This window comes from Esox lucius, chromosome 25 (genome assembly GCF_011004845.1).
Source record: "Esox lucius isolate fEsoLuc1 chromosome 25, fEsoLuc1.pri, whole genome shotgun sequence".
Taxonomy (NCBI): Eukaryota; Metazoa; Chordata; class Actinopteri; order Esociformes; family Esocidae; genus Esox; species Esox lucius.
In genome coordinates, this window is record NC_047593.1 from 17544742 (window position 1) to 17562220 (window position 17479).

Here is a 17479-nt window from a genome sequence, read left to right on the forward strand (position 1 = left end):
GCACGCACGCACGCACGCGCGCGCGCGCACACACACACACACACACACACACACACACAAAGCGCCCCACCGCCACGGCTCCCTTGTCGTGCTAGCTAATTAGCATAAGACGAATATCTCAAAACATATTTGCCCGGTTTGTTTTTTGCACAAAAACTGAATCCACTTGAAAAACACGTTTGCTGACTGACCCAATTAGTTTGGGACTGGATATCAGTGTGTATCGCCCTGCTCCCGCCCTACAGCGACGTGGAGTCCGGGCGACCAGAGGCCCGTTCATTGGTAGCGCCTAGCAGCATTGTTTTGCAGAGGCTGCCGCTAACACGTTTCTGTGAGGTGCGCGTGTTGAACGCTTTCTTCGTCTTCTCTGGCGTCTAACGCTTTCATTGTCGTCTCCGAATTCTCTCTGTTTTAACTAGCATCACCGGGCCACATTCCGCGAGATGATATGCGCCGTTCTGAATCGTTCTGAGGTTTTGCTTTTTAGACGTTGCAACGTGGTATGTGGGAGGCAGGATACAGACTTAAAACAACCAAAATTTAACAAAACTGAAATTAAGATATGAAAACAGAAACAATGTTACATAGGAGCAAAGCCAAACAATGACCGACAACATACGTTAGGGAAGGAGGATGTTGAATTGTCTGCATGTCTGTTCTCCAAATGAGGGAGAGAGGGCGTTGGATTTCAATGGAAAGGCAGGCCTGCGTTGTCGAGATATGACAGATACACTGTATATACAGTGCAAAAACATATTTAAATACATATTGGGGTAATTGAATGAACGATATAGTAAATCAATATATGTTGGTTTTGAGGTAACCAAATGTATGTTGGGATAATTAACTCTATATTGGGACAATTGCTTATGATAATGATGGAGCATATCACTCTGGTGGTGGAAATGCTGGAACCTTGGATTTCAGGACTGGATGTTGTTTTGCTGGAGGGCATCTGCCTGTAAAATGTAAAGCCGTCACTCTTTGAAAGGAAGGAGTTGTGGGTGATGAACCTGATATGTAAGCTTGGCTATAAGAATGCTAGGCTCTAGGCCAAAAGGGTTAACGTTCAAGACAACCCTTCATTACAATTTTAGTGCACGCTGCCGCTGTTCACTTTCAGTTTTCTTTATAGCCTTTCCTCAACCTTCCCTGACCTAAAAAGTACCAAACCTTAACACATAATCTTCACCCATAACCCTAAACTTAACAAGTAGTATTTAAAACCACTTACTCCTTAAACCCAACTTAACATACTTACTTACTATGAGGTTTTACAGTTGTCACATCTCCTATTGACTATATCTCCCCATGGACAAACACTGATGTGAGCTGTGACGCGCACACGCACCCGCACACACACACACACCAAATACCCTCCCCGGGCTGTCTGGGGGTGTTCTGTGGGAGCACAGTGTTTCTTATAGCTCTTTCACTCCTCCTCCCACATGAGGCCTGAAGCTACATGGCCCTGTATGTCACTAGGGGTGTGCAACTGGGTGAATGGACCCGCCCCCCCCCCCCCCCCCCCCCCCCCACGAGCGATAGAGTCGCGGTAGGCACCCCCACCCCATTTCTCCCCTTGGTGCCATTGGACCCTTTCCGAGCCAACTCCACGGAACGGATTGCCAAGTACAGTTCCATTGGGGACTCTGGGAGAGATGAAAGAGCTCCTTCTGAATCTCACAATGGTGTTTGCGCCCACAGACACACACACACACACACGCACACACACACACACACACTTTCACAACAACACACAAGGACATGGCCTCACACACGCATTGCACCAGTGATAAAAACCCTTCAAATCTACAAGTTAGGCGAGGCGAGGAAGAATGCACGCCTTCAAAGGTTTGCCACGGAGCGACTGAATACTTTGTGGAAAAGCTGTTGATTGAATGAACTCGCTGGGGTCAACTGGGAGTCACGCATTCTGTTCGCCTCACTCACAATCTCTGGGATTGCTATTGTATTCATTTGCCAGTAAACACTGATTTGAAATGGCGGACAACAGGAGAGCGTCAGCATTTTCGGGATACCTTTAGTCGGATATCAAATGTCATTTGGTTTATGTGTACGATCGAGATAACTGGATTTTTGCTTTCAAGAGTCCATTCATGAAAATGTTCAAATGATAAAACTTCCAACACACTTCAGTAGAATCCCAGGGCCAAATGTTTAGGAGGTTTCCCCCTGCGTCGCACCAAGATAAAGGTATCCTTTACCTGGCCGCGTATTTTTGGTTACATTTCAATGAAATCTGTAACTGTTAAACTGGGTGGGTCAAATCCAATATGGTGATTGGTTGAGAAGAAAACAGTACGACACTGTGTTCCGCCGCACGCCACATTCTTACTTCCATGTGACATCGTCCCTGGACGCGGTAAACGTCGCCACGCTTCTGAGAAGAGGCACAGTTCTCTGACAAGGTGACGGCATCTCACGACAAGCGCCAATTAGCCCAACACCTGGTCTCCGGCTCAGCGTCTGACAACCCAGGGAGGATGGCGGCGGTCGCATCCCACCTGATGACTCGCTCGCAAGCGACAGCAGTGTGCCATGTGGGGAGCAGGGCGCCATTTGCGCCGCGGACAGAAGCTAATTATAAGCAATTTAGCTGCTAAGGCAATCAATACAAAGCCGTGCAATTAGCCTACCCTGGCGCGGCGCTGCTCTGCACGGGGCTCACACACAGCTAGCGCGGCCCAGAGGGCAAAACGCTGCCATCCACGTGCAGTTCTGGTTCGAAATGGACGCCTTTGCCGGTTTCGACTCGGACCGCTTCCCAAGTGAAGCACTATTACCTACAGTGTGTACTGTTTCCGAACAGGGCCGATAGGGCGCATGGCTAGGGAATAGGATGCCAGTTGGATCGTCGTACAAGATAAGCAGGTATGTTTTATGGGGAGGGGGAGAAAGACGAATCAGAAAACAACAGATTTTGTGAGGAGGGGTTTGGGTGATTGTGTTGTTTTTTTTTTTGAGGAATGACAGGTTTTGTGTTGACTGTTGAGGACTGTTTGCATATTGAACAAGGACTACATGCTGAGATCGAGTGGAACATTTCACAGTTGCTAGGTTAAAACATTTCATATTGCGTTGATTGATGGGGGGAAAAGCATTTTGTTTTCTTCTATAATTATAGAAGTGAAGTGTTGAAAATAATGTCTCTGAACTGTAATCTTGGCTTTCTACTGAAGTTGGGACAAGGAAAATTCTAGGGTTAGAAATAGCTGACTAGCACATCTGCTCTTTGCTTGCCAAAATCATAACTCACCCTGATTGGCTATTAGAGTACACAATGATGGTCATGTGATAACAGGAAGTGATTTACCCTCACCGACCCAAATCCCTACCCTTCTAAAGCATCTGTTCTAGCCGCATGAAATCGGGGATGTGGTGAAAGGATTGTAGCGTAGACAGGAATAAAGAATACAACCTCCCTTCAACCACTCCTGAAGCAAACGAACGCAGTAAATCAATGGGAGCGTACACCAAAGACCATGACAGTGTCTGCGTCGGGTCAGATCAGCGTGTGAACTGTTTGCATAATCATCTGAAGACCAACGGAATGCGTGGAAAATATGGTTAGCGATGAGTCGACGGCCAGAGTGCCACCCTGTTCCCATGTGGATGTCATTCCTGGTCTGGAACGGAAATGGCTCTTTTGATTCCGCTTCCAAAGACCAACGGAATCATCAGAAATGAGCGAAACCAGCTGGCGGAACTAATAAGCAAAACAAATCTTAGTGTATCAGTGGACCTTGGTTCTAAAAGGCAAATCAAGCAATTCACTATTTACAAAATGTCATTTTGTATTATTTAATTGATTATAATATTTTGCTGGTAAAAAATGTGGAGGTGCCGTCACATATGTCTGCACCCGTAATAAAATTGTATCCGTGGCAATGCGGGCACTTGAGGTGAAAAATCACTACAGAAATTCAGCCATGCTGCTGGGTGGTAACATTCAAATGTTAACCAGCCCTGAAACGAAACATAGGCTAAAAATAATACTTGCATCATCACGTAGAAACAAGAGACGACATCTTGCCAAAAAACGATGACCTATGAACATGGGTCTACAGACTCTCGGCCAACCAGCTCTGGCCAACATGTAATAGCTTGAAAGAGTGACTTCTGTTAGTGTGGGTGGAGTGAACAACTAAAGAACTTCTGGAGGGAAGGGAATTGCCCCCCTCTCTCTCCCCCCCTCTCTCGCTCTCTCACCCCTCACTCTTCATCTCTCTTCCACTCTCTCTGCCTTTGTGTCGCTCTCTCTTGCTTTCTCCCTCTTTCTCTCTTCACAGCAGTGGCTGGCTGGAGAAGGTCTGTGTGCAGATGGTTGGTTGAAGGCCTGTAGTGTGCCAATGCTATGGAAACATGTGCAGCGTGAAAAGACACTGTGACATAAAACACTAACAGCACGCACGCACACACACACACACACACACACACATTATGGCGCTTGCCCCGTGCTCCCTGGCATAAACACACACTCGGTGTGCAGCGTGGTGCTACTGTGCGCTAGTGGCATTTCGAAGTGTGCCACGGGGACTTCTCGGAGAGGACTGGCACCGAGTGTCTGTCTGTGGGTCGGAGATAACACAGCTGTCATCGCTCTGGACACACACACACACAAACACGCGAGCACACCCGGCTGATGCAAAGGACGCGGAAAAGACGTTGAAAAGACATCTTTCAAATGATTTTACTCAGTGGGACATGCTCACAGTGGGACTAGATGCACACACACACACACACACACATACACACACACACACACATACACATACACATACACATACACATACACATACACATACACACACACACACATACACATACACATACACACACACACACACACACACACACACACACACACACACACACTCTCTCTGACAGACGTGTGCACACGTACTTGAATAAACACCAATACCAATTAAAGCATCCATTTCCCCCTTTATCTTGCCCTGCATTCAGCCATTCAGTATCACTGACTTTCCTGTGCCTCTCCTCGTTAAGTGCTACAGATGGGACAGGTTTAGCTGTATGTTTGGTGTATGAGTGTGTGTGTGTGTGTGTGTGTACCACTGGTTTTTACTAAAGTGAGTAAAATAAGTGTGTGTGTGTGTGTGTTTGGACAGGTGGCGTCTAAAATAAGGTATAAGGTACGTATGTAGCTAAGTAGTAGGTAACAACACACACACACACACACACATACACACAAACACAGTGGCACATACACACACGCGCACTTACACGATAACACAACCTGTCTGGCTGTCACAGGGACCTCAACAAAGAGACACCTGTCTGCGCCTCACTCGTTCAGGTTGCCACACCTTTGTCATCCCTGGAGAACCGGGTGGAGGTGGGGGGGGGGGGGGGGGGGGGGGGTGGGGGGGTGTTTGGGTGAAGAACCTACCGAAAGGGAGAATTCACTGGAAATTCATGGCATCAGTGACTGTGCTGGTTCCAACAAATGACTGCACATTATGGATGTGGAGGGGAAAATGGGGCTGTGGTAAACCAGGGCTATTGTCCCAGGGGAGGGGACAGTAAGTGTGTGTGTGTGTGAGAGTGTTGCAAGGCCACAGTACAACCACAGACCTAAATCCGTACAAACTGGAGAGGTGCTCTCCTTGTTCTTGCTCTCTCTCACTCTCAGTTTCCTTCAATTGAAATAGCTTTATTGGCACGGCTTAACAGTGTAATAATGACAATGAGTACTTCAGTAAGAAATGTTAATCTATAATATTTCATCGTTATAGCAATAATAACGATAATTATTAATAATAACAATAATCCTGATTGCCAACAGGACAATTAGTACAATGAAAAACATGAACGTAATTTTCAAATAATATGAACGTAAAACGTGTCATGAGAGAAGTGTGTTAGTGTGTCACACACTGTCCTTCATCATAAGTCAGGCAACAATACACTGAATTACCCATCCATTACTCATAGTAGCTCTAAAGGCATTGGTGTTCTACTCTCATCACAGGTCTTTCAAACCATCAGTAATGTCTAAAATTTTGTGAAATTACACATTTTAAGTGTTTCATGTCTTTTATTAAATTGTGTAAGGGAATTTTGTCTCTACAAGTAGCCAGGTTTTCCCTTTCTCCCTTTTCAATGCAAGGCCGTGTTCTCTGAGTCTGTACTTTCATGAGGTTTTTCTTAGGTTTTGATTAGCAACTGTGGTCAGATATTTCGCTGCGCGGTCGATTTAGGGTCAGCTAGCACTGCATATTGCTTTGTGCTTGTTTTTTTTTCCCCAATAGGTTATGTTGTTTTGTTTTGACAGAACTTGATCAATTCTGATTAATTGGATGTTCACATCACGAGGTGTGAGTAGAACAGGTTTATGAACTGAGCTTCAGCACCAGGTGGCTGAAGAGACTGATCAAGTCTGGGCATTCTGCAGGTGTTTACCTATCGTATTAAATAGGTAAATGTCGTGAACAATTGGATGACGTACATACAAACAAAACATAACCTATTGGGAAATACGAGCACAAAATAGCTTACTGTCTGGACCAAAGTCAATACACTTCTGCTTAACAGCAAAACTTGCAAAACTGCTGGTTGGAATTATACGAAAAACTCTGGAGCGGAGCTATAATTGCAATGTTTTGTTTTAATTATCATTATGGATATAGGCCCTGTAGGATTTGTTTGTAGTTTTCCTCTGGACATTAAACAGACAAGTTTGGAGGACTACATTTTATTTAAAGAAGTGCATTTATTAATTAGTAATAGTATTTTCAAACACACACACACACTCTCCAGACAAGCAGGTATTTTGGAAACAAATGTTATGGGATGGCTTGAAAATGTCCTAATATGATCTTTATGCAGCACAGCCAGAAGACTGGCCCTCGTTCTACAGTAGGTGCCTGCCTCCCTAGGGACTTCACTTGCATATTCTGGGTCAAGACGAATGAGGATCGTTTTAGAGAACAGCTCTGTCCAGATTTGGCTTTGGGTCGTTAGCAGGCTGAAAGATTCATCTTCAGCCCAGTCTGAGGTCCTGTTCAATCTGGATCAGGTTTTCTTCAAGGATCTACCTGTATTTTATTTTGTTCATTCTTCCCTAAATGCTTCCCTAAAAGTCTCCCAGTCCATGTTGCAGAGAAGCATCCCCACAACATGTTGCTGCCACCATCATGCTAATTTTGTGAAGCACACAGGTTATTTTTGGGGTATGCCAAGTGTCTCCCAGCTTAACCATGGAAGACTAACAGTTTTAGTTGCCACTGGCCTCTTGGTGGCACCACTGATTATTGCCCTTCTCATCCAGAGACTGGTTGGCTGGTTTCAAATTTGTTTTGGAAATCAATAAAGTAAGCATTCATGTTTGTCTGTTTTTGATGACATGTTTATCAGGGGTGGTAGGGCGAAAATGTGCAATCTTTGTTTATAAATCACATTTTGACTTTTACCTTGTCACGTTCTATAAAGACTAGGTCTGCAACTAACAACTGTTTTGATAATTGATTAATCGACTAATCGGATAGAAAGAATACATCAATCAGAATTAAATGAGTGTTTTATTTAAGTGTTTTTCTAACTTTTTAAAATGCCTTTATTAAAACAACTGTATGCAGTAGTAATAAAACAAATAAAAATAGCCGCTGCTCAAATATACACAAACTCAACGTGCTCAAGTAGATCACTGGTTTGTTGGTGTAAAACTCGACGTTAACGATAACTAAGCCGTTCTTTCAAGATGAATCATTTCTAAATTGAAAAAAACGTAACTCAGTGAATACAAATAGAAATGAATAACAAAGTTGTATTATATTAACTTGCCGCAATGAGCACTATTCATCTAGTCATCACAGCTAAAATGCGTTTTTCTCTCTAATGCGGTGCAGTCGTGCTCCCGTGCTACGAGAGTTCTGCTTTGAAAATTAGTTTTTGGTAAATTCTTAAACGCAAAGTGGTCCCACGCTTTTCACGTCGTACGCGACTTCCTTCTGGTGTAGACTCCGCCATCTTTAAAAAAAAAAATGTTTTTCCTACGTCTCGTATAGACTAATCCAATTAATCCATAAAGACATAAAGTTTTATTATCAATGTTATTTTTCGGTCTTTTTATCGTTGCAGCCTAGTGAAGATGTTTAGAACCTCAGTGTAAGCCCAGGTGGTGGTCTCTCCGTCTCCCTCCCTCTCTTTTGGCCACCCTCTCTCTCCATTCTCTATTGTGCACTCCCTCGCATTTCGGTTCTTTCTTCCTCATTCCCTCACCCCACTCCATCTCTCCCTCCTTGTCTGTCTTTCTCCTTCTCCTCTCTTTGCGTTGCTAAGCAGGTCCATTTATCAGGGCACTTGGCTGACTTGCAGATTGTAATTAAGGGGGACTTGTGCACAAGGCTATACCCAGACACAATCAAATTTTCATTTAACACCTTTGTGTGTGTGTGTGTGTGTGTGTGTGCGCACGTGTGTGTGTAAATCTGCAATTCATGGGGTGTGCTCAAACTCTAACAGGAGCAGAGAACGCTGGTTACTATGTCTTATGACTCTAATGTGTACACACACGCATGCACGCACGCACTTTTTTGGTGCGCGCACACACACCCACGCACACAAGCAGACACACATGCGCATTCACTCACACAAACATCGACACACACACGCACACAAAAGCAAATGCTCTTGACCTACTGGAAAAGTTCATATTGGAAAAGTGTGATGCAAGAGCTGATTGCCCGTGGCTCTTGCTTGATTGGTCAACTAGATGTAGAATGTAAAAAAAACAGCCCACTCCACATCAGAATCACCAGTTCTCCAGTCAATCTACACTTCTAGTATTGATATAATAATATATATATTATTTTATGGATCTTTCTGAAAACGTTTTTTTCTTCATTGTTTCATTTTTTATGATTTGTTTGAAATTACATTACCCCGCATGGGAAAAAAACTGAATTATTAGGCTTTAGGTTTTGATTGCCTGTCAGTTTTTGAACGTGCCTAACATCTAAAAGGAAAGGGAGCATCTTGCAGGAGTTCTTCAAACTGTAACTGTCGAGGAGCTATCATACGTTCTTTCAAGAACGTTTTAATAGTTCCTCAATTAACACTTTGAGGAACCATTATAGACTAGTTCGTCGAATTCTCCGCTTACATTTCCCCCCTGTAGAATGTAAAGCAGTTTCCAGACGATTCAAATGCGAGAAACCCCTAAAAGATCCCCCAGGCGTTTCTATTCAGTGTATTTCCAGTGTTTGCAGGACCCCAGAACACATTTCATCCCTCCAACACACCCTGCTGGTGAAACAGCCTTCGATCTGTCAGCAATCATCCTAATGTTCATCCAAAATATCGTCTCCTCCGTCCCTTCTATAGTATCATCCATCCTTATCATCTCATCATCCATCCCTACCACCTCATCATCCATTCTCACTCCTTCATGTCTAAATCAGTCAGTGTGCTCATCCATGGGCGTGCGCTCTGTGTGTATGCGTGTCCGAGTGTGATTATGTTCATCCGTGTGTGTATGTTCGTTTCTGTGTGTGTTTGTATCTGTGTGTGTGTGTGTGTGTGTGTGTGTGTTTAAATCTCAGGTGGTTCAAGTCCATTACTTGGGGAGATGAAAAACAGTGTTGAGGTCCTCCTGATTGAACAGCATTAAAATTCATAAGCTGTGGAATAAAGTAGGAGATAAAACAGCAGAGAAGCAGCCACAGAGACCTGAAGAACGAAGGGCGCCCTGACTTGTGTGTGTGTGTGGTAAAAAAAGGATGGGGTGGAGACACCCTTGGCAGCTCTGCAGCCCCGCGTCCCTCCCCACTCCTCTCCCCCCTCCCCTCCCCCCCCCCACCCCACCCCGCCACAAAGGTGGAGAATCACAAGGCCGAACAGGAAGTCGCCTCAGGTTTCACGACAACGGGGGCGGTGAACTGAGCACAATTAAAATAATAATAACTATAATAGTAATTAAAAAGCATTATTTCTCTGCCCGAAGCCCCACTTGACAGGATTAGGAGTCTGAATCAATGGATGGCGAGTCAGAGGACAGTGTTTCCAGAGCCCAGATGCAACATACAGTGTCCCGGGAAAGGGCTCCGACTGCTTCATCTTTGACTCATTTTGTTGTGTGGCAGACTTGATATATGCTTTAAAAAAAATGTCCCGTCAGAACCACACACACACACTGGCCCCTAATGACAGAATGACAGAGCGTGCAAATGTGCACATTTAATTAAAATAAATGCATCTTGTACATTGAGCATTAAGAGACTTGGCCAAAAAGTTATTCTACAAAGTAATAAACAGTGATCACAGATTCATGTCTTCTTGGGTATCCACCTACCAGCTTTGCACTACTGGATTTGGGGCAGTGCCTCCCATTCTTCCTTGTAGACCCTCTCAAGCACAACATTATTGGATAGGAATCAGGTCTTTCCAGTTTGGGCTTTGCCTGGTTTGCCCAAGGACATTCACAGACTTGTCCTTGTAGCTTGTTTTTGCCAGACCGAGTGCTTGGCATCTAACCTGCTAGTTTGTTATTGGCCTCATCCAACCAGAAAATCCTTTTCCTCATGTTGTCAGAGTCTTTCAGGTAGCTGGTCATGTCTTTTAGGAGGAGACATTGAAAACGCATCCAGAAAACATCCATCAACAGTAGCACAACAGCCTCCAGGTCACAATGTCTTGTTTATATTTGTTTAAAGACCAACAGAAAGTATTAATGCTAAAACAATGAGCTATACGTTATATTATCATATTGAGTTGCAAGCAACACTGTGCCTTCATATCACACTGAATCCTTGCACATCCAGGTAAAAGCTTATTGGCACCCTAAAAAAGACTTATTGGGACCCTAGGTAAAGGCTTTTTGGCACCCTAGGAAAGACTTATTGGGATACTACAATAGGTAAAGACCTATTGTCACCCTACAGTAGGTAAAGACTTATTGGCACCCTAGGTAAAGATGTATTGGCACCCCACAGTAGGTAAAGACTTATTGGCACTCTACAGTAGGTAAAGACTTATTGGCACCCTACAGTAGGTAAAGACTTATTGGCACCCTACAGTAGGTAAAGACTTATTGGCACCCTACAGTAGGTAAAGACTTATTGGCACCCGACAGTAGGTAAAGACTTATTGGCACCCTACAGTAGGTAAAGACTTATTGGCACTCTACAGTAGGTAAAGACTTATTGGCACCCTACAGTAGGTAAAGACTTATTGGCACCCGACAGTAGGTAAAGACTTATTGGCACTCTACAGTAGGTAAAGACTTATTGGCACCCTACAGTAGGTAAAGACTTATTGGCACCCGACAGTAGGTAAAGACTTATTGGCACCCGACAGTAGGTAAAGACTTATTGGCACTCTACAGTAGGTAAAGACTTATTGGCACCCTACAGTAGGTAAAGACTTATTGGCACCCTACAGTAGGTAAAGACTTATTGGCACCCTACAGTAGGTAAAGACTTATTGGAACCCGACAGTAGGTAAAGACTTATTGGCACCCTACAGTAGGTAAAGACCTATTGGCAACTGACAGTAGGTAAAGACTTATTGGCACCCTACAGGCAGTATTATTTTATAATGTCCGATGAGGCGAGAGAACACAGCAAGGGACCAGAGACAATACATTCACACAAAGACTCTCCAGATTTCTCAGAGTACTTGGTCCTTGCTTGTGTACTCTGCTCTTCAGCTCACCCACTGAAGTTAAACAGCTCCACAACATCACATATCCACCACCGGACGTCAGTGGGGAGAAGGTTGAGTCCTCGGGGCCAAGCCCATTTTAACATCTGACCACAGAACCCTGTTCCAATCAAGATCCAGTCCCATTTAGCAGAATCCGGACAGCAGAGAAAAGGAAGCTTAATGGAAGTCTTGTTGAGAATTGAGGACCTTGGGTGATCCTCAAAATTCAACCAACTTGTTGGTTTGGTTCTTCAGAAACCCCACCCATCGTCCACACTCGGGAACACAGCCAGGCAGGTTGATCACAGTTCCAGCTCCATTGCCCTAATACTGAAGATGGATATTTTCATGCACGTAGCATTTTTTTCATAGCCATTGCCAAATTTATGAAGGTCAACAACCTTATGTCTCATTTACATGTAGTCTGACCTTTCCCTCGTTGATAATGATGATTGAGGTAGTATGCCATTTGTGTCACTGGGAAGACACTTCTGCAAGATTTGGTTCATAATAATTTGTAGAATTGCCAACAATGGCAACGTTTCATAGAGTAATAATTGTTTCAAAAGAATACATTTTCACTTTAAATGATTTTACCTCAATTGAAGGTTAGACTTCTATCATATTCATAGTGCAAGCTCAAGCTAGTAAATGCCAATGCCATTTTTTCACAGCTTTTTTCTGCTCATCTCATTGGCTCATTATCACAGATAATTCTGGAGGGGCACCGTTGGTTTTAAGTCCAGAGGCATTTCAGTGAAGTGACATGAGGTCATAAAGGTGGGGTCCACTGCGACACTGAGAGATGAAAGAAACAGAATATGCCTGTTTGCGACAACTGTTGGTCCACTATGGCCCGTGGACCAGAGGATAATGAGAGAGCTCTCTAGTCAGGCATGGTCGAGGGAAACTAACAAGAATCCTAGATCAAGAAAACCCGTCCATACAATTGCTTGTTTGTGTATAATGAGCCATTGGGCGCTTGTGGTGCGAGAACACTGTACCTAGTTTAACACTCAGTCTTCACCTGTCTGTCAGCCTGTCCGTCTGTCTGCCTTCCAGCCTGTCTGTCTGTCTGCCTTCCAGCCTGTCTGTCTGTCTGCCTGTCGTTGAGAGCAGCCTTTAGAAATGAGCCACAGGGAGACTGGTTATCTTTTTCGTTTGTAGAGGAAATTGAGGTAGTTAGTGTACATTATGTGCACACACACACAGACACCCTTAAACATGTGCACAGTCACTCTCTCTCACGCACACACACACACAGATCGATAGGGGTCAAAGGCCAGTGGAGACTGCGCTGTGATTCCTAAAAGGCAGATTTGAGGGAAGTAGAGGGGGAGGGCAGCTCGAGTGAAAGGCGAGCAGGGAGAGTTCCTGGTCTGTACAGGGATTCAGACAGACTGACCTCCCTCAGCCATCTCCTCTCCTCCTCTCCTTCCCCCTATCCTCTCCTTTCTTCCTCCCTCCATTCTTTCTCCATCCTGTCCTCCCTTCCATTCAACTTGAATCCGTTCTGTTCATGCGCCATGTGGAGGGGTAGAAGCTGACATTACACACTCTCTGTCTATGTTTGGTTGGTCAGAGAACAGGTTTTATGGTGCTGATAGAAAACTAACCCCCCCCCCCCCCCAAAAAAAAAAAAAAGAAAATCACACCCAAGGCAAACTGCTAAACTTCCTCCATCCAATATTACCTCTTAAATCCTCCGGAAGGTCCCGGTAAAAATACTGTAGTACAACATAAAACAGTATATATCAGGACCTAGATCACACTTCAGCTGATTTAAAGAGTTTCTGGTCTCCCAGAAAAGCTTTTAGTGAGTCTTATAATGCTCCCATAAAAGCCTTGTAATATTCCATGTATATTACATTCATTTGGCGCTTTTTAGCCACGTGACTCCATATGAGAAGGTGAAAGCAAAGGGACCTCTGAACTTCTCATCCCACAGGCTTTGCAAGGAGATGATGCAACAAATCAAAGAATTTGCTGTTTAAATTCTCTGTTCCCAACGGATGGAAGAGTCGCACGTGACACCTATCAATCATTTTATTGCCTGACTGACTCACTGACTGGCTGACTGACTCATTGACTGGCTGGCTGACTAACTGATTGATCGTAATACAGACAGCCTGTCCAGAAACAAGTTACTATACCCACTCCAGAGTCTTGAAACCTGTGTCAGTGGTATTTAAAATGATCAGCTCATCACAAAATTCGATTAACATGACCTTATAGGTCACCATATCAGCTCTTTAGTTGATGTTTTAAGAAGTTTTTTTGGGGGGTGCATATTTTAAGAAGTTGTCAAAATTGTTTAATTAGTTCTTCATGTGAATCCTAATAAAAACCAATCAATTTTAAGCACAATTCTAATAGTGTCATGGTTTACTTTTTATAGTTGACCACACTGCTTCATTCAGTCTAAGATGAAGCAGTTAACAGACCATGAATGTTGAACTACTGTAATCTGGGCATGTACCAGGTGTTCTTATAGACCAGCTGATCTGACATTTTTCAGGACTCGAAGTCATAGATCAAAGATAGATCAACTATAGGTTAAAGTTGAGTCCAGTTAAAACAACCTACACGATATAATTTTTCAGTTAAGTCTTTCCAGCCAATTGATTTGATTAATTGTTATAAAAAAAACAGTATCATTTAGAACTGGGATTAGTTTGCTAAGGATGACACTCAGATATGGAAATTAATAATATTCAACATATTTACTAAGGATTTCACTATAATAAAAACAAGGATCCTCTATACTGAATAAGGACTGTCTAGATTAGAAGTTTGCTGGGTTACCATGCATCAGAGTTCAGTGTTGACAGTGGCGTAGCTTACTCCCACACAGAGGGTAAGACGGGTCGAGATGGGGTGAGACTGGGAGAGGAGGGGGGGGGGGTAAGACAGACCAAGTTCACTGTAAGCGTTCCCAACATAAGCCATAACATTATTCCCTCTCTGACCACACATTTGGAGCGCTGGACGACTCTGCACCCAGGCTCCTGGTACAGATGCTTTTATAAAACCAGTCAGGCGTATAATGGCCACCATACCTACAGAGATAATGGCCACATGACTTTATTGGAGATGCAGTACTCCTCAAAGCTAATAGCTGGGTTTGATGATGGCAGAGTGGCTTTCAGTACAGAAGCCGATTACAAGGGTACCTTCCTGGTCTTGTAATAACCCTAACAGTGGGGTAAGTGTGTCGGCGTGTGAGACAGTGCGCCTGTGTCCTGTTGTTTCATTTTCACCACATCTAAACGTTCCTACCCGTTGCGGTTTCGGTACTACCGGCCGGTTCTGGCTCTGGTTCTGACTCTGCGGCGATATAGGAAGGAATTAAACAAGCCGTAATTACGGAGATCCTAGGAAATGGCGGAGAAGGGACGCGGACAGGAAAGGCAATATTTAAACGCACGTCCCCCGGGGTTTTTGGAAGTAGGCCTAGCGTCGATACGGGTTCTGAGGGCAAACTAAACGTTCACGGGCCAGCGCGGCTCATGAAAGAGAGAGAGGTCTTGGATTGGTTCGTTCATTTCGGATTTCTGTTCTCTTTAAGGCTCACTCAAACGAACCAGCCGGAGACTGCATGCCTTGAGCACATCGTGCAATGTGTGTGTTTGTGTGCGTGAGTCACTCTCTGCGTTTGCGCCTCTGTGTTACCGTCAGTGGTGTGTGAATGTGTGTATAAGTGTTTCATTTGCAGCACAGCTAAATGCTCCTGCCTATGCCATTACTCTACTCCATGCTGGCTCTCTTTCATAGGGAAACGATAGGAAAGAATGAAACAACCTGTAATTTAGAAAATCATAGGAAAGTCCATTAAATGATCAGTCTCAGATTGGTTCATCCATTTCAGTACTTTTTTTAAATAATTGTATAGGGGTGATTCTAGCAATACAGACTTTAAATTGGAATAAAACATTTAAAAAAAAAAAAATCACAGCTTTGATGTATCACAGAACGTACGAAGAAAATGTAAATTAAACTTGAGTACCCCTCGGAGGGAGTTGGAAATAAAAACAGACTTCTGAGTATGAGTGAGTTGACAAGTTAGAGAAAAGAAGCTAATTAGAAGCAATATGAAGGGAACATAAAATGGACATGCTACATGGGGAGAATGAAATGTATTTATTTTCCATTGTAACTTTACAGAGGATAACTGATTGTTGAGGTTTTTACAGTTCTCAATCGATTTGCTACATTATATAAAGAAAAGTTGTTTTAAATGGTACACAAAATGCATCTTACTTTAGGATTGGAAAACAAAAGGCTGCCCGTAAACACATCAAAAGCACTATATTATTTTATTCTGGTTCTGGTTGAATACAGACAAAAAATGTTTTGGGGGGGGATATTAACAATTTACTAAAAATAAATACTATGCACGACACAAGACAACATACTGTACTAAACGTACAGAAAATGGCAATCAACATTTCGGAGCACAGGACGAAGTCCATAGGTTGTGGGGCTTTTACCGGAAGAAATGACTATAGAAACTTTAAATCACTGCTGATTTATAATTTCCATCTATAGTCCTGAAATGAATGTAAATCTATGACACGCCCACGTGAGCTGTCCTTCAAAGCCGGGGCATAAAGCCACGCGAAATGCCTTGAGACGTAACCACACGGCCCCACCAGCAACCTGGCGATGAAAACAAAGAAGTAACTTAACGATAATGAGCAAGACGTTGCAAAAAACGCCATAGAAGTATCTTGCCGTGGCGGTCGAGACGACCAGGTCGCGCGGAGTCGCGCAACATAGTTTACTCGCGATCTAAGAGCGCGCCGCCCGCACCACGCCGCGTGCAAGTTCGCATCGTTGAATAATCTTGACAGTGACGTTCCCCCGGATAGAGGAGTGCGTCTGTTGGCCATATGGGTGAATGCGATCCGGCGCAGCGATGGAAGACGTTAACATCCCGAGCAGACGCACTCTGTCGTCTTGTTGTCATAATCATCAAATAATTGTCCGTCTTGTCTGAAACCTGGCTGTCACTTCAGCAGATGTGGACTTGAGGAAACACCGGTCGGCGTCCCAAACGCCACCCTAGCCTACATCCCGCGGATGCACGGCGACGAGCCGTTCGGGGCAGACGCGAAGCAGTCGATGAGCCCCCAGGAACTCCATCAGTCATGAGGAGATAGCCTTGAGGCAGACACTGCAGCGCCGTGCTATATTTCCCAGACAACACAGTTATAATGGTTGGATAAAATAGCGCTGATAACTAATATATGATTACATTATGTTCTTTACACATGATTTTAATGAACCAAGTGCACAAACACAGACACACAGACACTAATGCAGTCACACAAACATACACAGGCAGACATACACACACACACACACACACACAGGCAGACACACACACACACAGGAAGACATACACACACACACACACACAGGCAGACACACACACTCGTGTGCGTTGGTGTCTTTGAATTGTCTTGGTTTACAACAATTAAACACTAATATCAAGAGAATTAGTTGGCCTCGCTCTGTAATTAACAAATGTCCACGAGAAGTGGCGCGCGCACGCACGCACGCACACACGCACACACACAGAGACATTAAACTTCTCCATGCCACTCTGCGCCCTGAGATCCTATTGGGTAAAAGAAGCTTCTCCTTCTCCACGCCACCCGGCACCCTGAGATCCTATTGGGTAAAAGAAGCTCCTCCTTCTCCACGCCACCCGGCGCCCTAAGATCCTATTGGGTAAAAGAAGCTCCTCCTTCTCCACGCCACCCGTCGACCTAAGATCCTATTGGGT